The sequence below is a fragment of the Eleutherodactylus coqui genome, chromosome 4 (genome assembly GCF_035609145.1).
Source record: "Eleutherodactylus coqui strain aEleCoq1 chromosome 4, aEleCoq1.hap1, whole genome shotgun sequence".
Classification (NCBI taxonomy): domain Eukaryota; kingdom Metazoa; phylum Chordata; class Amphibia; order Anura; family Eleutherodactylidae; genus Eleutherodactylus; species Eleutherodactylus coqui.
Genome location: NC_089840.1, coordinates 256,007,829 through 256,033,442, shown reverse-complemented (window position 1 = coordinate 256,033,442; position 25,614 = coordinate 256,007,829). Strand labels below are relative to the sequence as shown.

At 44.0% G+C, this 25,614-nt stretch overlaps 1 protein-coding gene across 1 annotated transcript in view; it reads left to right on the top strand.

Moving 5' to 3' along the window:
- Nucleotides 1–25,614, top strand: part of ADAM12 (ADAM metallopeptidase domain 12) — a 465,263-nt gene that overhangs the window by 313,918 nt on the left and 125,731 nt on the right. The window lies entirely within an intron of this gene.

The following is a 25,614-nucleotide window of genomic DNA, read 5'->3' as shown; positions in this document are numbered from 1 at the left end:
GAGCCGTCATCCATCTCCTATGCAGTATCAGTCAGCCTATGTGATTGGGACTACATCAGTGAGTGTAAAATGACCCTAATGAAGGTGATAGTTAAAAGAGCTGTCCAGTTGTAAATCATTGATTGCCTATCCTCAGTATAAGTCATCAATAGCAGATTGGCGGGGATTCATTGCCCAGGCCCCCTAATGATCAGCTGTTCACTGGGTCAGTGCACTTGTGTGTTGAACTGAATTCTGCAGGAAGCAGACAACTCCGTTCTTACTGTAGTGCCCATGCTTGATACTGCAGGCCAAGTATCCAGTGAAAGGAATAGGAACTTTGCCTGCAATACCAAGCTTGGCCACTGCATTGGGAATGGAGCTGTCTGCTCCTTGCAGAAATCAGCTTAGTTCACAAGCACATCAGCCTGGCAAGCAGCTGATCAACAGGAGTCCCAAAGAGCGAACCTCCGCCAATCTACTTATCCTGAGGACAGCCCATCAATGTTTTAGAACCGTACAACCCAAAGTGATTTGTGCCAAATTGATTAAAAAGCACACACACTCCCAAATTTGGCACATATATATGCCAATATATATAATGTGTGTGTGTATAAAATGTGTATATGACTGTGTGTACATGTATTTATAATATATAGAATACTTAGTTTGCTCCTGATATGATACCAACATAATAGACCTAATAAAGTACAGTCCATTTAACGCTCGCTTCACACGGGCGAGAAAATCGTGCAAGGTTTATGTGTTGCGAGACGCACAAATATGAACCCCCTAGTCTTTTGAATGGGATCATACACATGAGTGATGTTTTCTCGCATGGCGATGCACAAACAAATCGCGGCACGTCCTATCTTTGGGTGCGCTCTTGCATCTCCCATTGTTTCCAATGGGGCCGGCGGCTGTATCGCACCACATGCTAGGTGCACGCAATGCAATGTTTTCCCATTGAAAACAATGGCATTAACTCCGTGTTCCCTGAAGTGATGCGAGGTGGTTCTGAGATAAAAATGCCTCGCATCCACAGGGAAATCACATGTTGCCCAGTGTAATATCGGGCCATAATTCACGACCTGATATCACACTCGCCCGTGTGAAGTTAACCTTAGCCGAATAAAATGGCTGGGTTGTTTTGTGCAGAAATCTGACGTCTCACCAGTGGCGCACCAAAGATATTTTAATTAAAGCGGTTGTCTGGTTGCTGGACAACCCCACTTCAATAAGAAAGTGAACTATGCTTACCCCTCCCAGCGTTGCAGCCTTGGTGTGGTCCTGGTGATTGCTGCGTCAAATGATGTCACAGGAAATCAAGGGAACGAAGCAGCCAATGAAAGGCTGTAGCATTATTAGCTTGTTCTCCTGGCATCTGTGTTCACTTCCTGAGTGCCATGATGCTAGGAGTTAAGGAACATGAAGCTGCACCCTCTCACTGCATTGTCACCTAATTTCCTGTGACATAATGTATCGCAGCAATCACCGGGACCACAGCGGGGCTGCAGTGCTGGATCTCGGCAGCCGTGGAGGGGTAAGTATACTTCACTTTATTTTAATACAAGTGGTCCTATTGAAGTAGGGTTGTTCAGTAAGTAGACAGCCCCTTTAATATTTGCGTTTGTATTCCGATTTTTTGTGAATGTTTAGAGAAGGGCAGGCCCTACAGAGCTGAAATCTGGCTACCATGACTTACCTATGCGGTAAATTTGTGTATACCCTGCTTCCCCTAAAATAACACCTACCCTGAAAATAAACCCTACCCTGATATTTTGGCATTTTTTCATGGAGGCTTGAAATATAAGCCCTGCCTCGAAAATAAGCCCTAGCTGCATTACATAAAAAAGGCACACTTACCTAGCAGGCTCGGCCCAGTTCCTCCTCCTGCACTGCGGAGCTCCGCTGTGCATCATGCAGTCCTCGTTCGCCCACAGAAGATCACTTCCTGGTTATAGGATTCATAAATACCACCTCCAGGAAGCGATGGCTCTGATTGGTTCTCGAGCGCTGGTCAGCCAATCAATACAGCGGTTGAACCGATGCGATAGATGTGATTGGTTCATCGAGTGCTGCAATGATTGGCTGAGCAGCGGTTGAAAAACGAATCACAGCCACCGCTTTGTAAAGGCGGGATTTATGAACTGACCAATCAATGCCGCGGCTCAGCATGTCGGAGCTCTGGAGAGCAGCGGGAGGGACCTAGATAGAGCATGCTAGGTAAGTATAATAAGACATCCCTAAAAAATAGGACCTAGCGCCTATTTGGGGGCAAAAGTTAGTATAAGGCATGGTCTTATTTTCAGAGAAACACGGTGTGTGTTATATATATACACTTTGTATAGAATTTTCTTCTTAAATCCTACGCCACAAATCCAACTTTGTTCCACTTTCCAGACTCGCATCTACTGACAGGTTAATATCACATTTTACATATCTGCTTGGGAATGCTGAGGTCTCACTTCTGTATGTTGTGTTTTTGCAGTAATTTCCCCATAAGATTCCTGACACCGAGGTTTAGTGATGCTGAAACACACTTGTTTTCATTACTGCCACTGCCATGAGCATCAGCAGGAGAGGAGAGCAGATATGTAATCATGTAGAGGATTGTGATTAAGACAGAGGGGGTGGGGGGGATCTTAGTGTCTTATTTAAAGAAATCGTCTTCTCTGATGTACGCCACAAATATTTCTTCCTGTCATACTGCTGTAATAACTTTTACAGGGAACTACGGGATCAGCGGTAAACTGGTTGCTATGATACGGTCTGAATTCAATACCAATGGCAGGATGTGTTTGACCCTCTACCCGTTCAACATATATAGGTGCTTAATGCACACAGCATACAGCCTATACATCCACGGGGAAAGTCTGACATCACTGCGGCATGAGGTTTGCTTGCGGCACGCTCTTCTGTAATGCCACTGCTTTGTTTCCAAAACTTAGAGGGGTTTTCCAGGAAAAAAATTATTTCTGACTAGAGATGAGCGAGCACGCTCGGATAAGTCAGTTACTCGAGCGAGCCTCACTCTTGTCGAGTTACTGCATTCTTGTCCAAGCGTGTTCAGGGGGGCGGCGGGTGTGATCTGGGGGTAGCGAGGGGCGAGAGAGAGAGAGATCTCTCTCACTTTCTCCGCCGCTACCCGCCACCAACCCCCCCCCCCCCCCCCCGCCCCCGAGCATGCTCGGACAAGAATGCAGTTACTTGACAAGAGTGAGACTCGCTCGAGTATCTGACTTATCGGAGCGTGCTTGCTCATCTCTATTCCTGACCTATCTTCAATTGCAGATCAGCAGCTCAGGACCCCCTCCGATCAGTTACAGACAGCCGGCAATATCAAAATGCCATCCATAGCGCAGCAGCCTGGTTTGGTATTTTACTGCTCTCTCATTGAGCTGAAGTCAATGTATCAGTTCACTTAAACTAAATGCACATTTCTGCTTGAAGTGTTCATGTTGAACAAGTTTTTCTTTTGATTTTATTTATTTATATAGATTTTGATGTATTAAGAAAAAATCCCAAGATCCTGCAGTTATCACACTGACCGCTGAGCCTAATAATAGTTTGTCACTTCCTCTTCTGTAGAGAAAACTTTTCAGCAGTGATCTCATTATCATCCCTGGCAGGATTACAATGAAAGATAACACCTACCAGAATCTAGCATTCAATACAATAGGTGACGGCTCACCTCCTCCCCTGCTCTGCACAGTCACAGAGCATGCCTAGAACACTCTCCCATTGAAGTCAATAGGTCCCTTCCTGTCTATTGTTCCTATGAATATCCTAAGAATATCCCTAAATACTGTTAAATACAGCTCAGGCAAGACGGCTTTCAGAATGGGTCTGATCACAGGGGGGTTTCTTACCCACCAAGAGTCCTTGACGCAACAAATAATGAGCAGCGTTCCACATGATGTTCGATGCTTCTGAATACAAGCTTTATTGTAGAGCAAGTGGTCAGTCGGGTGGAGGGGGAGCACCAAACGCCGCAATGTTGACCCTGCGGACTTTCACATCTTCGTTGCACTCAAACCTTTATCACATTCATGTAACAATGGGGACCACCGCAAGGCTTCTCCCGTTTCACGGACGGAGTCTAGGTGATGATGCTTCTCTGGAGGGGGAGGCTGAGACAGTTCTCCAGTCTCCCGTTACTGCCGAACACAATGTTTATAGCACAAGACTCCTTCTAAGGGACCTTTCACATGGGACGGAATTGTCCACAGGACGCATCGCAGTTACGGATTTTTGCAATTAGTGCGGATTATGCCTGAAGAATAACTCTGAGTAGGTTGGAAAGCTCGCATTAACGTCATGTATTTTTGTTAGCCATTAAAAGCTATCATATCTACAAGATTACTTGGTTTCTCTTACTGCGAACAATCACATTTTGTTATATTGTTAACTGCCGAATGCATTCTGTGGAACGTCTTGCAGAATTTCTTGCGGTTTTTTTTGTTTGCCGTCTTTGTTTACGGAATTACATCTCCTGTATGTTACAAATCCATTAGAACAATTCCACAAGTTGTCTTTAATTCCACAGCAGAAAGCTTTTCCGCAACGGAACGGAATCTTGCAATTTTGAAGTAAAGATGTGCGGAATTCAAGCCCTATAGCGATAACATTGTGACGCAGAAATGTCCACGCGAACAAATTCTGCCCTGTGTGAAAGTCTCTTATAGGCTCAGCGAGACATCGCATCGTCAGTCCATCCCTTTCTCTGTGACCTTATACGAGTGGAGTCCTCTAAAAAGTTGTCTAGAATCCCTTAAAGGGGTTGTCCCGCGCCGAAACGGTTTTTTTTTTATTTTCAACCCCCCCCCCCCCCCCCCCGTTCGGCGCGAGACAACCCCGATGCAGGGGTTAAAAAAGAACACCGGACAGCGCTTACCTGAATCCCCGCGCTCCGGTGACTTCTTACTTACCCGGTGAAGATGGCCGCCGGCATCTTCTCCCTCGGTGGACCGCAGGGCTTCTGTGCGGTCCATTGCCGATTCCAGCCTCCTGATTGGCTGGAATCGGCACGTGACGGGGCGGAGCTACACAGAGCCCCATTGAGAAAGCAGAAGACCCGGACTGCGCAAGCGCGTCTAATTTGGCCATTAGACGGCGAAAATTAGACGGCAACCATGGAGACGAGGACGCCAGCAACGGAGCAGGTAAGTGAAAAACTTTTGATAACTTCTGTATGGCTCATAATTAATGCACAATGTACATTACAAAGTGCATTAATATGGCCATACAGAAGTGTATAGACCGACTTGCTGCCGCGGGACAACCCCTTTAACCCTTTGCAATGCAATTTTGGATTCAGGGTTTTCCTAGGGGGCTTTCTCTTTCTGCCATTATACAATGGCGCCATCTGCTGGCTAGAGCCAGTACTGCGGTATGTGCCATGCTGGAGAGGCCCCCGACAACAGAGCGGCCAGTAATCTACAGTAAGGATACCCTGCCGGACGTCTTCCGACATCGGAGCTGAACAGCCTTCAATCAGAATGTCTTTAGACGTCAGACAGTGGATTGGAAAGAGTTAAGGTAACCTCTGCTTTCAGCTTCTTCTACAATGAAAAGAGGGAGAAGGGGCAACTGGATTCTAGTAAAAATCACTAATCGTATGGTCAGAAACCAAGCCGTACCACATCTTTGAGGGCGTCCGTAATTCTGAAGAATACATATCTCATTTGCTGGAAGCCCAATACAACATATCCCTATAAATCCTATCTGGCACCCCACATAGGTTATGACATAGGGAGCAGAGCATCGTATAATCACAGCCAACCATAATGCAGATGAAACCCAGTGATTTACTTTCCCTGTCGGGATTGGACATAGAGAATGAAACCTTATAAATTCTGCATGATCCATCTCGGAGTGCGCTAGCCACTTACCGAAAGCACAGGCACAGATCTGTCTCCGATAAACACAACCGCTCTACTGTAACAAAATACACCCAGCTGCCTTCCAGATGGATTTTATTATTCACCCGGTGCGGTGAAGAGACTTCTAGATTTTGCCATTATTTAATACTACTTGGGCATTTATTATTGCACATTCAAACAAAAGTTTAACCCCTTAAAGGCACACTCTAGTGATTTTTTTCCCCCCATTCATTATGTCATTAGCCCCCCAGTATATACAAGACTGCTAGTATTATCTCATATACTGTATAGTAGTTATTCCTTTCTATCTGACACTTCCTGGAGTCCTTTTTATCGGATGATCTCATTGTGACCACTTGAGAACTACTTGGCTTTATACTCTCTATAAAGTCAAATGTTCAGGCAGCATAACTCCTGTGTGATTAACTGATTGTACCACACCATGACTGATGATGATCACACAGTTCTTTAATGCCTGTATCCTGTAATATCATAGCGTTCTAGAAAGATATCTATTCCCCTCTTAAACTCCTCTAACGATTTTGCCATCACCACGTCCTCAGGCAGAGAGTTCCACAGTCTCACTGCTCTTACAGTAAAGAACCCTTTTCTGTCTTGGTGATGAAACCTGCTTTCCTCTAGACGTAGCGGATGCCCTCTTGTTACCGACGCAGTCCTGGGTATAAACAGATCATGCGCGAGATCCTTGTATTGTTCTTTAATGTATTTATACATAATTATTTGGTCGCCCAGACAGTAAAATTTCAGCATGTTCTATTTTCACACGAGCCTCGCACAAGAATAGAACATGCAGATGTACGGTCTCCCACACATCACACAGCAAACAGATGGACTGCACAGGGACACAGAGGGGTCCACAACTAATTGGGGCCACAGAGAAGGGGTCTGTTAGTAAGTGGGGCCAGAGAAGGGGGCACTATCATTATTTGGGGCCACTGAGGGAGTCACTATAACTAAGTGAGATCACCCAGGGTATACTATTGCTAAATACGGACACCCAGGGGGTCTTATTACTAAGTGGAGCACATACATCTTAACACATAGCATCGGACAACCGCAGCAAATATGCTGAAAATCCACAGTGTCCAAATCCGTATCTAAATGGTGCAGATTTTGCTGCAGACTTTAACCCTTGTATATAAAGGGTGAAATCTCCCACGGCATATTTGGTTTTCTTAATTCGGAGCGGGCGTCCGCCTCCAGATTCTGCAGCAATTACCGCCCATAGCATGCAATGTAAAAACTCTTTTTCCTCTACACAAGTGGAAATCAATTGCGATTTTCTGCTTGCAGAGGAAAAAATCGCAGCATGCTCTATTTTCAACATTTGCAGATTCCCAACGGATGGCTTCCATGATGGAGAAAGGGGAAGGAGGCACCAAAAATATTTTGCACAGGGCAAGCCCGGGTTAAAATGACATGATCTAGAAATGGGCCCTATAATTGGGACTAAACATACATGACGCTAAAGGTTGGATAGCTTGTCTGGTCTACATCTATTCCTTCTGACTTAACTCTAAGCATGATTGACTTGGTGAAATATGCCCTTTTTTCTGTGGGGGGAAAGGAATTAAGCTTCTGTCAGATCTATCCATCCAACAAAGGATCGAAAACCAACATACCCATTTTCCGCAATGTCTATAGTCAAAGAGGAGTCGAGAGACCCCCAAAAAATTAGATGGTCAATCCCACCAGAAATAAACAGGTTAATATTTACCTGATATAAATGGCCGCCTTAAAGGGGTTGTACCAGACTATCAAGTTATCCCCTATCTACAGGATAGGAAATAACTTTTTGATCAATGGTGGTCCCTTCACCCCCTGGAGTAACTTCACTCTGAATGGAGCACTGGGCAAGCATGCATGGTCAGCACTCCATTCATTTCAATGGGTGTAATAAAAATACCCGAGTGGGTGCTGCTCGGGTACTTGGCAGTCCCATTGAAAGTGAGTGGAAAGCTGGGCGTTTGCGTGACCAGCACTGTATTCAGTCTCCTCCTCACCTTGGGGGTGGGAGGGCAGTAACCCTGTATCGAGCAACAAAGGGGACACTGGACCCCAGTCTTGAGATAGATGGGGGTCTCAGTAGCAAGACCCCCATGATCAGCAAGTTATCTTCTATCCTTTGGATAGGGGATAACTGGATATTCTGGTACAACCCCTTTAGACATTCAGACATTATAAGCCATGAATTTACACAAATTTCAATAGATGCCTTGTCATATGGAAGACATGCAATACATGACTATGTATTGGGATCTCTCACCATGCTGACTTGACGAACACAAAAATAATTTGCACACGATTTTAAAAAATTACTTTGGAAAATTGAAGGTTGAACTTGATGTTATTTCAAGCAGAATATTGCCGACGCTTCATCAGTAACATTTTTCTTGGAATTTGGAAAGAAGTTTGGTAACTGCACTTTAAGTAATGGGAGGTCTAGTTAGGTGGTGTTGAATAGAATCTGTAGTGATGACACGTGCTTCGTTCACCTAACATAAGGACAAGCTCAACACATTCTACTTGAGATAACATCATCATTCACATTGCCTGTAAAGAATAAAAATCACTGTGCTAACATGGGAACGAATAAAGTTATAATAAAATGAAGCACAACATGGTTTTTCTGGTGAAATTGTCTGCCAGTTTGATATATCACACACCTACCTTCCCGCTGAAAAAATTGTAGTTGAATTCAAGATAGCGGCATTCAAAATGGCCGTCATTTCATTGGCATTGCTTAAGAGGTTTCCTCCTTCCCCAGCAGCTTGTATTTAAAACTGGATCACCATCTGCCAAACCACTTTCATTCTATATGGGTATTTCCGAACTTTTGAGAGACCCTATATTTTTTCAACCCACTATCAGTGCAATTGTTTCTATATGCATTTCACCATTTAAAAAAATCCATATATATTTAACATCAACCTAAATATGTTGTCAAAATTCTTGCCTGAAAAATCCACAACTCAGTCTTCAAAAAAACTCAAAGCATCAAATAACAACATAGTCATAAGAATCAAAAAGTTGCTACGGTAGATTATGCTATGCTAGCTTTCCCATAATGTATCAGGACAGAATTATATGACCTGCTAGAGCCAGTACCATCTCTGCCTGCAGGGAGGATAGTGTGATTATCGCTACACTGTATATTCACCCAAATAAGCTACAGACCCTAAGCATACAGCCAGGAGGATGAGCTGTGATCTCCTCGAATCAGCGGGGTTGGTGATCAGGGTCTTGGAGTCAGATAGGAACTTTAAAACGTTGATCCAGAGAGTATTCTGACTGCCATTATGGGTTTGGGAAGGAATTTTTTCCCCCCAAATGGACTAAATTGGCTGCTGCCTCATTGTGTTTTTTTTTTGCCTTCCTCTGGATCAACGATGGGGAATGGAAACAGGCTAAACTAGATGTATATTGTCTCCCTTTATACTATGTTTCTATGTGAGAGAAAAAATCGCCTATGTAAATAAACCCATTGCGTCTCACAACGCAAAAACTCACACGATTTTCTCACCTCTGTGAATGAACCCTAAGGGCTCAGTCACACGGGCACATCGGCACCCGTATACCAGCGCTGATGCGCCCGTGTGACTGACACCAGCAGACAGACGTACCTGAAGAGGGCCATCTCTCTGCAGCGCCGGAGGAAAGAACACATGACAGGCAATGAAGCCGGTCACATGTTCTTCCCTCCGGCGCTGCAGAGAGACGGCCGTCTTCAGGTACATCCGTCTCCTTCCTGCAGTCACACAGGCGCATCGGCGCCGGTGTACGGATGCCGATACGCCCGTGTGACTGAGCCCTAAGGTGTACATGGCAGGTAGGACATTTCTAGCGCTTCCATGTTTTAACCTACGTACAGTATATATTCTATAGTGTGTATTGTAGGTGAGTTCCTCTTCTGCATTATGCATTTATTGACACTGTCATGCACTACTTCTGAATGGCTGCCATGATTTACAAAGAAACTTGATAACAAAAAGTTGTGGTTAAACAAAAACTGGTCTTGTCTGATGACCTCCAAGTGGGGGAAATGGTAGAAATCATTGAGCCTTTGAAAGCGATCATGTTTTCTGGCACAATGGTAGGGAACTGTGAATCGTTTTCAGCCTCATGGCATCTTAATGTTGTAAAGTTAAGTGTAAAGTGATTATATGATGGTAAATACTCTTGTATGAAAAAAGACAAAAGCATTCTAAAGGTGATACAGTACCGTTACTGGCTAACCAGGAAAATTATGTTTCAAGCTTTTGAGGCTATGGTTATCTAAGCCTAATGAAGAGGCCTAATAGCTTCAACAGCTTACAAATATAACTTTTCTGGTTAGCCAATAACGGTACTGTATCACCTCTAGAATATTTTTGTCGGGTTTTTTTTATACAAGATTTAACATTTTTCTGGCTAACACAGTATCACACTATTTTGCTCTATATGCTGTAGTGTGATGCAAAGCCTAGGGGGTCTTAGTAGAGTTTGTTGTCACCATATGATGTCAGAGATCCAAGGTTTATGGTCCTTGTGAGGCCCTGGCTCCACACACTTTTGTTTCCTGATGCCTATTTGCACAAAACTGATATGGTAAAGGATTTTATTGGGATATTGTTGTTGTTGGTCGTCTAGTCTTCATGACCCTCGGCAACCCTAAAGGCGAGTTCCCTCCATATTTTTAGGTTTTGAGCTGCTTCTTTCAGTTGTGTGATATCCATGCCAGTATCGGCTCTGACAGTATCAGCCATCGTGTCCCTTGGCGGCTGGGTCGTCTTTTGCCACTGATCTGTCCAAGCATTATAGATTTTTCTAGCAGCTCTGCTCGTATTACATGGCCAAAATCCGTGAGTCTGAGTCCTGTCATCTTGTCCTACATGAGCCTGTGCCCGGTCATCTTCCCCTCCAGTGATATATCGGGTCTTATACGATTCAGGACTTCTCTGTTTGTAACTCTCACCGTCCAAGGTATACGCAGCAGCTTTTGCCAGCACCACAGCTCCAACGCATCAATCCTCCTATAAGCTTTCTTCACAGTCCAGCTTTCACATCCATACCTGGCTATGGGGAAAACGGTGGTTTGCACTATCCCGCGTTTAGTTGCTATACTGATATCTCTACTTTTGCAGCTTTTGTCCATGTTTAGCATCGCACTTCGCCCCAATGCTATCCTGCGTTTTACCTCTGGCATAGATTCTCCAGCCTGGTCAATTTTTGAGCCAAGGAAGTTGAAGTCTCGCAAGCATTCTATGACCTCATTGTTGATTTTAATTTGGCCGTTCTTTGCAATTGTCATAATTTTAGTCTTCTTTATTAGTTGACAGTAAATATAACCGTGGTGCCCAGTGTCAGGTAGCTGCTGCCAAGGCAACTAAGATCATGGTATACATCACCAAAGAGAAATACAGTAGGTACTAGAGATGAGCGAACGTACTCGGTAAGGGCGATTTCGCAATCGAGCACCGCGATTTTCGAGTACTTCACTACTCGGGTGAAAAGTACTCGGGTGCGCTGTGGGTGAGCGGGGGGTTGCAGCGGGGAGTGGGGGGGAGAGGGAGAGAGAGAGGGCTCCCCCCTGTTCCCCGCTGCTACCCCCCACTCCCCTCTGCAACCCCCCGCCCCACAGCGCACCCGAGTACTTTTCACCCGAGTAGTGAAGTACTCGAAAATCGCGGTGCTCGATTGCGAAATCGCCCTTACCGAGTACGTTCGCTCATCTCTAGTAGGTACACATGATTCAAACATAATAGGGGACCTTCCTTTATCAACCCAGAATTCCCTAGTTAGAAATTTGAAAATGGGTTTTCTGAACTAGGCAACCACTTCAAAGACAACATACCCCATAGACGAATTTTAAAAACAACATTGCAAGAAATGTTAAGGAAAAGCCATAATTCTGTGTTTCTGTTCATTTCTGCATTGTATTTTTAACTGGATCTGCACTGAGCGATGCTTCTGCTGTTTCCAGTTTCTGCCGTCTAGTAGAATGTGTGTGTGAAGACAGCGGGACGGCTTCCTAAGTGAGACTCCTGCTGCTTGCAAAGAGACCACCATAATTTACAGGGGAAATTGAGACTCACATCTCTGCTTCTAGTATATGATCCCCCTGGAAGTCACTGATATGAAAGATAACTGCAGCTCTCTATCACTTTCCTACATGAAGGACATTTCTCTCTTTTCTTCTCTTCGAACTTGGTCAGTTCTCCAGCAGATTCCTTCTATGTAAGCAACGTTATTTTTCAAAGACTCCTATTAGGTTTTGAACAACATAAAGGGGATTTATCTTGGGGATACCGTGTCCCTGATTGACTCCCAGATTCTCTATCTGCTGTGGATAAAACACCTATTGCATAGATTTGGGCCTCCAGACCTTCCCTGTTGTATTTTCCTTCCCCATGTTCCTGTGTGCCTAGGTGAAACGATACCGCGGGATGTCATTGTGGTAGCTTACGTGGCTGGCTGGACTTTCGGGAACAGCGCTGGGCTCAATACCTGCTTCACATTGTGGAGGTCTCTTGCCTATCCCAGTACCTTGACTATCAAGGTCTGGACTGAGTTGATAATGCACCAAACTCTCCAAATACTCCAGACCGATGCACCCAAGCTTGAGGCCTTCTCCCAGTTGACCATCTTCTGTAACAGGCTCTGCATCGCTGAATGATGACCACGCAGCTTCACTTGACCCATCCTCTGCTACATTGACAAGTATTGGACTTTCATATGGCTGCCGTGGAATCATCTTAGACACAAAGGGTTAATACAGTCATGTGTCAAACTCAAGGCCCGTTGGCCGATTGTGGACCACTACATAATTTTATGTGACCTGTGAGGTCTGGACGTAGAAGGACTGGCTCTCTACTTTGGTGCTGGCTATTATCTAACCTGATCCTGAAGGATATCTAGAGTAGCTACAGGTAAAAAATGGATGCAGGTGCAACTTTCTTTTACCCAGAGAAGCATGAGACGTGATGTTTCGCTTAACACCTCCATTTTTATTTCAGCCCAGCATATATATGATCACGTTTCAAGGCTGTGGCGCCCCTTTCTCAGTACTTAGCTGGGAATACACTGTGCATGTAATGGAGGGTACAGGTTATGGCATGGTGACTGCATAAGTAATATCATATAGAATTACACAAAAAGAATAGTTAGGAAACGAAAAAAGTAGAGGATAAAGAAAAGCAAATAAATATATAACAAGTTAGGCCTCATGCACACGGCAGGTCCGGATTCCAGCTATGGAATCCAGCCCTGACCGCGGCGGGTAAACCTGTCTTCTTCGCCGGCGTCCACGCAGACCTGTCTTCTTCTGGCTTCTCTGTACTGTGGAAGTACCGAGCTTGCTTGGGGGGTAACAAGATGACTGGGCAAGGCAATGGCGAACCACCCCGCAAAAACAGTCTGCTAAGAAAACATCAGTCATGACTCGGTGCTTGCACCCAGGGACATTATGATTACTCAAGAAGGACATATCAAGAAGGACAAAGGCCCTAATAACCACGCGCTCCTTCTATCGCTGAGCCAATTACTTACCCACTTACATACATTCTCACCCAGACTAAGCATTCCTAAAATCTGACCCCAGTCACACCAATTTCCTTTCTTTTCCCCGGGTATATATTTTTGTATGTTCTACAGGACATATTGGCCTCTCGTTCTTCATCTTCTGGAATAATCACATTTTTATAGATAAGCTCCTGAGAATTAACCTCCTCCCTTTATCAGTTCACACAGAACCAATGTATCAAAACGCTTCTCCTTCTAAGCTTATATTTTCGTTTCCCGAACAAACACGGCTATTACTGTATTGTACATCAGGGTAAACATAGCCATGATGGAACTGAAAGCTTCAGCCGGTTCCTAATCTGTACGAAGCATTCATGCCACTCCACAGCGGCTGAATGAATCAGCAAAGTGAGGGCTCTACATGAGGACAACTAGAGAAGCCTATATTTCTTAAAGTGAAATCTGTCCTAGTTGGAATCATATCTCCTTTGTTAGGTTATGCCAATGTCCCATCATTGAGAGTCAAACCACTATGGCCCCACCAATCACTATACAAAGTTGCAAGATGGTTCCGAAAGCATCCCGCCATTTTTTCTCCTGTTGTCTATGTAAGCAAGCCATATTTTCGCATTTTTGCCAATTGACTATAAATGGCCAACAGTTGGTTGCCACTGTGAACACTAACTTTACTGATGCCTTACTCCTTTAAAAGGATTGTGCCAAGATAGAAAGTTATGCAAACGAGAATTCAGCTTGCAGAATACTGAACGGCGGATCTGCTTGTGTAAATAGGCAGCCGTTCACTTACAGACTACGATCTGCTTACTGTCAATAGAGACGGACGGGTTGGAATGATCCCCGGCTTTGCTCCGCCTCCATTCACTTGTGATGCCACTACACGGTAATGATTATCGCTGGGACAATCTGTTCGGCATAAAAAAAATGCAATACTAATGTATCACCCATAATAATGACCAGGGCTGGCTCCAGGTCTGCGTGGACCCCTGGTCAATAGACTTGTACAGCATTCTCTGTACTCTCCAAGTAGTCCTTGCATGTCTGGTCTCCGTGCTAGCGCTGCTTCTCCTCTGTCTCCCAAACTGCAGATCTACCGCAGACTTTTGCCCTTTTCTTCAAAAATGCTCCACCAGCACCTCCGACACTCAGCAAGACAGTCCCACCTCTTCCACGGTAAGAATTGTCCATTATATGTGCCAGGCATTAGCCAATCTGTAAGTGTTCCTTTTGGCATTCCCAGTTCTGCAAATTGGTGCAGGTAGTGCAAATTTTGCCACATGCAACAATTTGGTGCAATTTTTGGCGATCTTCTGTCCGTGGATATAGCAACTTTTTAACGCTTTAGGGAAGCGTTTTACATGTGCGCTGCTTGAACTTGTGAAGAGGCTATGTTAAAAGGAATAGGCAGCAGTGGGCTCCAGCGTCGGCCCAGCTTTGCCGGGTGGTAGGGCTTGCCCTGCTGAGGAACCAGCTGAATGGGTTGCCATGGTCCGTAATCATAAAAACATATACATTTGCATGGTAGTTGTAAACTACTCTTCTACCAGTTTTCTTCTACTCTTCTACCAGTTTGTAGACCCAAACCGGTAGCAGAGTTTTCCTCAAGTAGCTATACTCAGAGATGCGTCTTTGCTATATTTGATATGAACTGTTGAATTTTTTTTAATAATGGTTACAAAAATATATATACTCTTTAACAACATATCCTTTACAAAAGGCAGCTAGCAAAATCGGATTGCATAGTGAAAATCATCCCACCACATATACAGAAGTGCGAATCCTCTTTCATGTAGCTGTGGGAGAGCCATGCTGTAGACTGGTAAATGCCTGTTCTTGTATACTTCTGTGGCTGTTTACATCTATTGACAAGGCTTTTAAAGTGTCAGTTCACTGCCAGGACTCGCTATCCACTGCTGAGAAGTCCCAGCGCGGAAGCCTGAAATTGATAATACTAAAGCATTCTTGACAACAGTCTATGATTGAGGCATGGCAATAAGTACCGAGTCTATAGGGACAAGACGGAGGTGGCTGCTAGAAGAACATCTTGATATCCACCTGTTCTGCGCAACAAACAATATTATGAACGCTTAGAAATGCGGTGATGAGAAATTCCAATTAAAATGAAATTATCATAATTCCAACACCTTTATTGTATTAGTTAAGGCAGGCAGCTCCTGGGTCCCAATGCAAAATCCGTAACAAGGCCCCCACCTACATCCCATTTGCTATTTACACTAAGGACCACTTTATTGGAGCCCCCGGGCCTTTCACAATTGGCGCTTCCCTGTATGGAAATTATCCCTGTGACCCCGGAGTGCTGCATAAAATCACGTGACAAACGTTCCGTGGATCAATTTCAATATGAACCCTAATCTGAATTGAAAAATCTAGCGATTTCCAATGAAGCCTGGTCATTGGGGCTAGGCTACCTGGGCCAGGATTTCATTGCCAATCTTGTGGGGTTTTGCAGAATAAAAACTTTATAAGTCCCTTATTTTGTATGTTAGAGTGATTAGTCGCACGCTGGGCTCTGCAAACAGCTCCTTGGAGGCCCTTTTACATGCAAATGAAGATGATAAAGTGTTAATGGCCCTTAATACTTTATGCAAAAAGATCGCAAAATCTTTCAATCTTTCAGTCGTTTGAAAGATTATCTTTGCGTGTAAATGGGCTTTCAATGGGGATGCCATTTATCACATCACAAGCCGTTGAAAATGTTGAGCCAAAGTTTGCAATATTTGTACTCACAAATACTACTAAATGTATATTGAAATCCCGTGTAACTGCTTCATGGAAAGATAAGTCAAAATGCACTCATTGTCAAAAAAAATCAAGCACCTAGAAGAAGTTGTCAGAATCGTATTTATTGTGGAAAACTGAACACGTGAAGAGAGGCTCTAGTATCCTGTTGTACCGCCTCTAGCTTGGATACAAGATGTGATACGGGAGGGCAAGGAGGCTCTAGTACCCTGTTGTACAGCCTCTAGTTTGGATACAAGATATGATACAGGCGGGCATGGAGGCTCTAGTATCCTGTTGTACCGCCTCTAGCTTGGATACAAAATGTGATATGGGTGGACATGGAGGCTCTAGTACCTTGTTGTACCGCCTCTAGCTTGGATACAAGATGTGATACAGGCGAGCATAGGGGCTCTAGGACCTTGTTGTGCCACCTCTAGCTTGGATACAAAGTGTGACACGGACGGGCATGTAGGCTCTAGGATCCTGTTGCACCACCTGGCGTAACTATAGGGGATGCTGTTGCACTCGGGCCCCAGAGCATTATGAAGCCCATAATTTCTCTCCATATAGGGAGCCAGTACTATGAATAAACCATTATAGTTGAGGGTCCTATTACAGATTTTGCATTGGAACTCAGAAACTTCAAGTTACGCCTCTGGATACAAGTTGTAATACTCGCGGACATGGAGGCATATGGATTCCATAGAGTATCCAGTGGCATATTGGTCCACATTTTTTGTAACTGAGCCTCTATATTGTGCAAACTCATACGCTGTCAAATTGGCATCCGAGGTGGTCCCATACATGTTCTATTGGCGATACATCTGGCGACTGCACAGGCCAAGGAAGTGTGACAATGTTGTGGGGACATTTCTCTGACCCCCTTGTGTGTGCGGCCGAGCATTATCCTGCTGGAAGCCGCCATGAGAGGAATACATGTGGCTGCAGGATGTCCTGAACATATCGCTGAGCTGTCATTGTCCCTCGTACCACTACTAGGGCTGACCGACTGTTGTATGTGATGACCCCCAGACCATCACACCAGCAGGGGGCAGTGTGCTGCTCCACAGCAAAGCCAGGATTAAGCCGTACACCCCTAGTTCTCCAGACATAAACATGGCCGTCGTCGATGCCCAAACTAAACCTAGATTTGTTGCTGAAGACAACCCAGTTCCACTCCGTAACAGTACTGTTTCATCATTCATGACACCACTGTAAACGAAGGTGATGGTGGGTGGATGCCAAAGACTTGGTCACCTGGACGTTGGTAGATGTTATGGTGGCCAATGTTATTTGATCGAATTATATACCAAGAACCTTGCATTATTTAATTAGAGTATTGCCTATAGGTATGTATACCTCTGATAGTACATTTATTTTGCGTCCTGTTGCAATTTTTGGTTTCTGCTTCTACTGTAAATGGAGGTGTTGGTGGGTGGATGTCAAAGACATGTAATGGGCGCTGTGAGACTAAATGTCCTTCAGCCAAATGCCTGGAAATAGTTCTGACATGGCAACGATGGTGCAAACTCTCTCTGGATGATAGACAGCAAAACAGTTGGAGCATCTCATGCTTGTTATACGATCAGACTATCTTCTCTTCTGGTGATCTTTCGAGGCCATCCTGAGCTCACTCACCTTGTGTGCTCTCACACATCCACTGGTCCCAACATCTCCTAACAGTCTGGTCAGAATGGCCCAGCTGGGGGCAATACGTCAATATGTCCATCCAGCTTCTCACATCCCAATAATACGCCCCTCTCAAACTTTAACTAGGATAAATCTGTACTCTGCATCGTAGAGGCGTCTAGTGGTCAACAAGCTCTACACAAGCGGAAGAAGGGCTCACTACATATAAAGGAGCCACTGAGAGCCTTTTTATAGGCCAAGGGTGGAACACTTTTAGGTCCTCAGGCAGCAAGGACGTTCATCTAATCACGCAACGATTCTAATTACATTTGCATATCTGCCTGAGATGTAACTGTATGCCGAGTCTTGCAGCAAAATGACAATTCCTCCGAGGTGCTTGATTTTTTTTGTCAAAGAGCGTACGTACCTAAGATAGTATTATATCTTATAAAGACTTAAAAGTTTTTCTCTCTACGTATAAAGTTTTTCAGAGCTCAAACTTTGGAATATATATTTTTAGGACAAAAGTTGCATCTTCTTCACCTTCCAGCCACCTTTAGTTCCTCCCTCTGAGGGGGAGGAGGGGAACGCAGCTGCAGTCATAGTCCCCCAGTGTGTGTGAGACTGCTTACTGTGAGAGGGGAGGAGAAGCAGCAGGGAGGCAGACAACGCATCATGGAACAGTCAACCGAATGAGCGATCATGGAGAGAAAATGTAGACTTACAGACACCAGCTGAGGAATGGCAAAGACCCCAAATCTGCAGGTCACACACAACTTTTTTGCTGCTCTACATCTGATACACATCTATAGCTGCCCGACTTACTGTAAGATCCTATGTGTAGCATAGAAAATACATTGTAGTCATCATGTTGTCTAATAATGATAGAAATGTTTAATATACTAGAAAAGAGCCAGCACCACAAAACCGCATGAACCACATAAATTGCGCTATCCAAATTTCACACATGGCCTTGCTGAAAGCAGTGAACATTGAGGGATGAAGTAATCTAAATATTTGTCCATTTTACTATTGAATTTCATTTTATTGCATTATTTTTACAATTTTACTGGTGTTAAAACATGAACTTCTACTAAGGTGGTTTGTTGAAGAAAGACTTTATAAAGCCCTGTTTTAAAGGTGCATTTTCATCATTGGCATGCGTAGCATTGCCATAGGACATGATAGAAATACCAAAAAGGTGCAGATCCCGCCTCTGGGACTCTTATCTATTGCAAAAAGACCCATTTGAAGAATTATAACTTCACATTGTACAAACATTTCAGTAAAGCGGTGACTATAATTTCATACAACTATCTCCATTGAAGTGGCTGAAGTTAAAGAGATTGTCCTACCCAGAGGCGTACCTTGAGGCTCCTGGGGCCCAATGCAAAACTTGTAACAGGGCCCCCAATTATAATGCTTTCTTTATAGTACTAGGCTCCCTATATGGAGAAGAGGGGCCTTAGGGGCCCCCTAAGGCTCCTGGGCCCGGGTGCAACCCCATCCCCTGCATCCCCTATAGTTACACCCCTGGTCCTACCCATTTTAGTATATAGCACCCTTCGGTGAACATGTAATTTTGCCAGGGAAAGCCGTGGTCATTCAGTCATTTTCCCTGTAGGGGTCACATAGAGGGGGACTCCAAGCAAGGAACTCCCATCAATGATTTCCATATACCCTAATATAGAAACAGTGGTTGTGTTTTTCACACAACCCCTTTCAAAGGGATAGGTGATAAAAATGTGATTGGTGGGGCTCTCATAATTGATCCCTGCTTGATAGATAGATTACCTGCCAAAATAAACTCCTCTCAAAGTGGACTACCCCTTTAAATTAGTTTAATTTTACAAACCCTATTAGGGAATTCTGAGTTCATAAAGGAGAATCTCCCATTCAGAGCCCACAGCAGTTATAAAGCGTGTCTAAATCTCCCTGGAGGACCTTACAAGTCTATGCATCACTTAGATAACATAATGTAATTTTTCATTTTTCCTGCGGAGGCACTGTAGGAAAAGTGAACACTTGCTTTTAAGTTCCCTCACCGATTACATCGGACTGAATCATCAGGGTACTTTGAAAAATCCCTGCTTGATAGATAGGTTACCCTCCAAAACAAACTGATCTCAAAGTGGACTACCCCTTTAAATTAGCATGTAAATAATTAATTTTAATTTTGCTTCCCAACATGGCCGGATGATAACATACTATATCTGCGTGGTGTGAAGTAATTGGACTGGCCACGCTGTGTTATTTCTATATCCTGTGTAGTAGATGCAAAGACTGTATATTACACGCTGCTCTCGGGGAGGCGAGCGTATCGTTCGCAGCCATGACGCACACACTTGAAGACAGTTCTTCTGCTCGGATAACTGGATTATATTGTGTGAGTATTAAATTACATTTACAATCGCGCCACTCAATATTCTGTGAAGTGTCACATACTTGACCAGACCCCGTCCTGTCGATGTCAATCAGATGCTAAATCAAATCACGAGAAGCCAGTGCCACGGAGTCGTAGCCTTAAAATATACAGCTCTTCTTTTTTAATACTGGCCCAGCTGTCACAATTCTTTATGTCACAGCGACAGCGAATTCAATAAAGTGAATGCGGGAGAGAGCAGATTCTCTGTGCAAGTGCCAGCCAGGACTTTATATCATTGTGCAGATGTTTAACCCCTCAACCCCTGGCTGCTACTGGATGCCAGTTGTAGGACTGAGGGACGCTTGTGTTGTGGTGCGAAATACGACACTCCTCTGTAATTACTCATGCGGGACGATGACATCATTTACAGCTTTAATAGAGATTCATTATTTAAAGGGCTTGTCCTCCAAAAAGGAATGAATATACAATATGATAGAAAGAGAAAAGTTTAAATTGACACATTACATAATCTGTGACCCAGAACGTATTTTCACATTTTCAATAGCTTTTCAATGTTTTTTTGTTGGGTTAACCCTTTCCAATCCAGTTTGTATCCTGGTTTTCCTAGGGGGCTTACTCTTTTTCTGCTGTTATGCAACAGCGCTATATGCTGGCTAGAGCCAGTACTGCGTGAGGTGACACGGCTCCGGCAGCAGAGAAGCTGGCAATACACAGTAAGAGAACTCCGAAGGACGTCTTCCAACATCGGAGCTGTAGAGCCTTAAATCATAACGTCTTCAGATGTCAGACAGGGGATTGTAAAGGGTTAAAGGACAACACAGGCAAAAAAGCATCTTTCCATCCCTGCTTTTTCATCTGATTGCCTGTAAAACTCGGGATGTCATATATATACACATATATAGCAGTCACTTCCATGCAGTACAGCCCCCTGTCTGACACCATCTTGATGCTTAAGATTTTTTCCTGCTCACTTTCTCTGTGGTTCTAATGTAAGCGGGTGATCGTGCGAATGTATTAGCGAATATTTATTAACCCTTTTTAATCCAATTTTGGATTCAGGGTTTCCTAAAAGGCTTTCTCTTTTTGCTGTTATACAACGGTGCCAACTGCTGGCTAAAGCCACTGTGTGTGCACCAGAGAGGCTCCGACAGCAGAGTGGCTGGCAATAAACGGTAAGAATAGCCTGTCGGATGTCTTCTGACATTGGAGCTGTACAAGCTTCAATCAGAATGCAGGAAGACGTCAGACAGTGGATTGGAAAGGGTTAATCCATGCCTGAGTGAACATTTGCATTAATATTCACGCACTTGAGTAAAGGCCAGCCCCTCTCGTAAAAGTTACCAGCAGCCATCTCGGTTACATAAGGATTTTTGTGCTGCGCCATTGGATAGTACAGCAGATGCAGATAGAGGTGCCAGCAGTGTGTGTGCTGCATGGAGGGCCCCAGAACTGTGAGAGTGGGCCACATGGGAAGTGGCAAAGGCTGTCACCAATTGGTATCCCCATGCTGAGCCTGGACAGAGGGCACCAACCAGAGTGGTTGGGTTTTGTGACCTAGAACTATGAGATACTTGCTCTGCCTGAAACCCAGAGCTCCCTATGCAGAGACTGAAAGACCGGTGGGCATCACTGTCCGGCACCAGGAGGATTGGGACTTGCTGTGCTCTGGCCCCAAACCAGTGGGGCAGCTGTATGGAACCGCAATCGGAAGACCAAAAGCGGTGGAGATTCCCGTTTTGCTCCAAGGTGGTTGAGTTGACCCCTATCAGTGAACTTTAGAGTAAGTTAGAGTAATGTTTAAGCAAAAGTGCCCTCCCACGGAGTGTATAAGCTAAAAACTATAATTTGTGTTCTAGTAAACTTAGTTTTTATAAAATATGCTGCTTCCACCTTTGTCTGTCACCAACGTGTCATACGCAACACCATCACCTGCTTCACTAACACTCCCATGAGCATCAGCACAGCATCAGATGGCCAGCTAGAGCATGTACCATCTCTGCCTGCTGAGAGCACACTGCCATTACATTCTGTATTCAACTAAAAAAGCTACAAATCATAATTTTACAGCGAGAGAGATGAGTTGTGATCTCCTTCATTCCAACTGTGCGACAGAAGACTCTGATCATCAGCAGTATTTGTAACAGGAGTTTCTGTACCTCATGCAGAGTTTGTGTAGTAGAGTCCATGTAATATCCTCACACAGGAATTAAACTGACTAGAAAACTGACTTCTAGAGAGAACATAATGCCAAGTAATTCCCAGGTGGTCAGAATGAGATCCGATGACCTCCCTAAAGAGAAGGACTCCAGAAAGCTCGGATAGTAAGGAGTAACTAACTAAGGTAATACTTGCTCAGAGCAATGTATGGGCTCCATAGAAAGTCTATGGCGTCTGTATGCCGCTCTCAATAATAGCTCGCATGAGTGCTTCTGCCCATTTGTTTTAGCAATCAATGGGGGTCTTTGCACTCAGATCCCCATTCATGAAAAACTTTTGACATATCAGCATGACAAGTCAGAAGTTTTTAAAAAGTTTGGTTATACGCTAAACATATACTGTAGTATTAGTATTAGGTCAAGGAGGGGTAGTTACACTGGGAACAAGATGAAGACACGGTATAGTTGGGCATTTATTTACAATCTACCATATTGAGAAGGAATATACATGAGGACAGTTATATAACACTGCATCTTCCTGCAGTATAATCATGCCTATAAATATTACTAGCATAATGAAAGCAATGAAGCAGCTTGGCTGTGAGATACTGCAGCCCATATTGAGCACAACAGTAGATCAAGTTGAAAGATAACTACTGAAGTTCCTGTTGGCCTATTGGTTATCTCCCATTATCAGGCTGCAATGAAGCTCACAGCAATAGGAAAAGGGGAATAAGCCGCTGCCTGACACTTCTGACGACGGCTTATCTCCCACAAGAACAAAGGATCAGGCAAGGTGGATTTCAATCTTTCTCTCCTTTGACAACTGCCATCATGTGTGCAGATTAGATCGTTGGCTGAACCTGTCAAAGCCAACAGGTTTGGTTAAGTAATGTTTAATATATATAGGCTTCTATAGGTTGGATGGTGCCTTGTGCAGTACTTTCTATTAACAGCCGTTGGTGTACTGTATAGAGCTAAAATAATACAGTCATACAAAGGACAAATAAATACATCATATGGTGCCTAAATACCACCACCGTACAGTGTTTAAATAACACCTCCAGACAGCTAATTACAAAAACTACCTAATATAAAAATGGAAAACCTAGCCGCATGCTTTACAGTTGAGTTGCCTTTCAGTAGTTGAAGAAAAACAGATGGACATGGAAAATTGCAGTCCATCCTGGGTGAGAAAATAGGGCATTGTCATTGGGGCTCAGTTTGGTCTTACCTACGGGCTTCCCTATATTCTATGTACCCCATTACATCAATCAGTAACCTGCACCCTATCGGGTTCTGTCGACCAAAATTTTCCTTATGGAAAGAGAGAAAATTGTGAATAGAACTTGGATCCTGCTACTAAATTCATACTAGTCAACTTTAGGAAATTGCCATGAGTGAGATGGAAGAGAATAGCATACTTTGCGTGACGCAAGCATTTTTGTGCGGACCACGCCCCTTTTTACAAATCACATCCCTTTTTCAGAGATCACACCCTTTTATGCCACACCTCCTAATAATAGCCCACACCCCCTGGAGTAAGGCCACTAAAAGGAAAAGGGTATATGAGGACTCTCCATCCTGCCTCTAGCTCTATCTTTATTTAGTACCCCTACAAAGTAATAATACCCCCTTTGTGTCCCCTTTGTTCCCTTAGTTTCTCATAATAATAGTGCCCTACAGAAGCTAATAATTCCCACTCAGTGCTGCACAGTTACAGTGCTCCCACAAGGTAATAGTACCCAACTTGTGCTCCCTTTAAGGTAAAAATGACCCCTTTGTGTCCCAACTAGAGTTGAGCGAACATACTCTTCCGAGCTTGATGCTCGTTCGAGTATTAGCGTACTCGATGGTGCTCGCTACTCGACCGAGCATCACACCGTGTTCAACCCCGCCCCAGTTTTGGCCCCTCCCCGCTGTGATGTGTCAGTTTTGGCCCCTCCCCGCAGTGACGCTGCGCAAGTCAGCGGCAAATTTTTGGTTGGCTGGGAGAAGAGAGAGAGAGAAAGAGAGAGAACACACATGAACAAAAAAAAACTCGGCACCCAGCGGGTCCCATACAAAAATGCTCGAGTCTCCCATTGTAGCCAATGGGGTTCGTTACTCGAGCAGAGCTCTCGAATTTTAAGAAAAGCTCGACTCGAATAACGAGGACCCGAGCTTTTGGGTGCTCGCTCATCTCTAGTCCCAACATAGTAATATTGTCACCATTGTGCTTTCCATTAGATAATCGTGCCTCTTTAACTCCTTAAGTGTTTTCTTTGAGCAGCCGTTAGTTAATAGTGCGCCCTTTGTACCCCAAAAGTTAACAGTCCTAGTTTGGGCTTCCATAAGGTAATAATGACCCATAAGGTAATTGGTGCCCCACAAGGTAATACTGCCCCTTGGTGCACTCTATAGGGTAATTAGTGCTCTCTCTGTGCTTTCATTAAGTAATAGTGCCAACTTTGTGCCCGCTTTAGGTAATAGTGCTCCCTTTATACCGTCATTAGGCAATAGTGTCCATTTTTTGGCCCATGAGTCTCTTTTTATCCATGTGCCTTGCTTATGTACTGCTTTACATCCTTCACTCGCCATGAGGTCCAGCACCCGGGAGAGTTGCCAACTCTTCCAGTAGTCCAGGAGGTCTCCCCGTTTACTGTGAGCCTCCCGGATGTTCCAGAAGAGTTGGAAAATATGACTATACTCCAATAACCCAAATTTTGCCAGTTTTGTTGTGTCAATTGGATACTTATAAAATATATTAGTTAGAAGTCATAACTTGGTGGATTTCGGCCAAGATACTTGCATGCAGCCTACATAGTGCCACAAACTTTCTACCTACAGTATCTACAGTTTATTAGTTATCTTTTTTAGCATGACATTATCACATAATTAGGCAAAACAAAGACAAGGAGGTGAAGTGATAAAATTGACCTGTTTATTTAATATGCAGTCACAACAGAAATCTATTGATGGACTACGCACAGGGTCTTCTGTAATTCCTATCACGATCAATATTATCATTTATGTTGTCTCATCTCCGCAAGTCTCTTAGTTAATCATTAATTTTTCAAGTGATAAATGATGTAATAAGAACTGGTCATTACCTGAGTTGTTCTACATAATCGGCTTATTAGAACACAGTAAACTTCTTGGCAAAATGTAATTTAGTGTTTTCTCACTTCTAAGGAAATGAATGTACAAAGCATAAGCCATATTGATCTTCGGAGGAGAGTCAAAATTAAAGAACATTTTCTCAGAAAACTCCGGTCCTTGAGCTGAAAATTTCTTCGATTTAGCCATATATTCTACT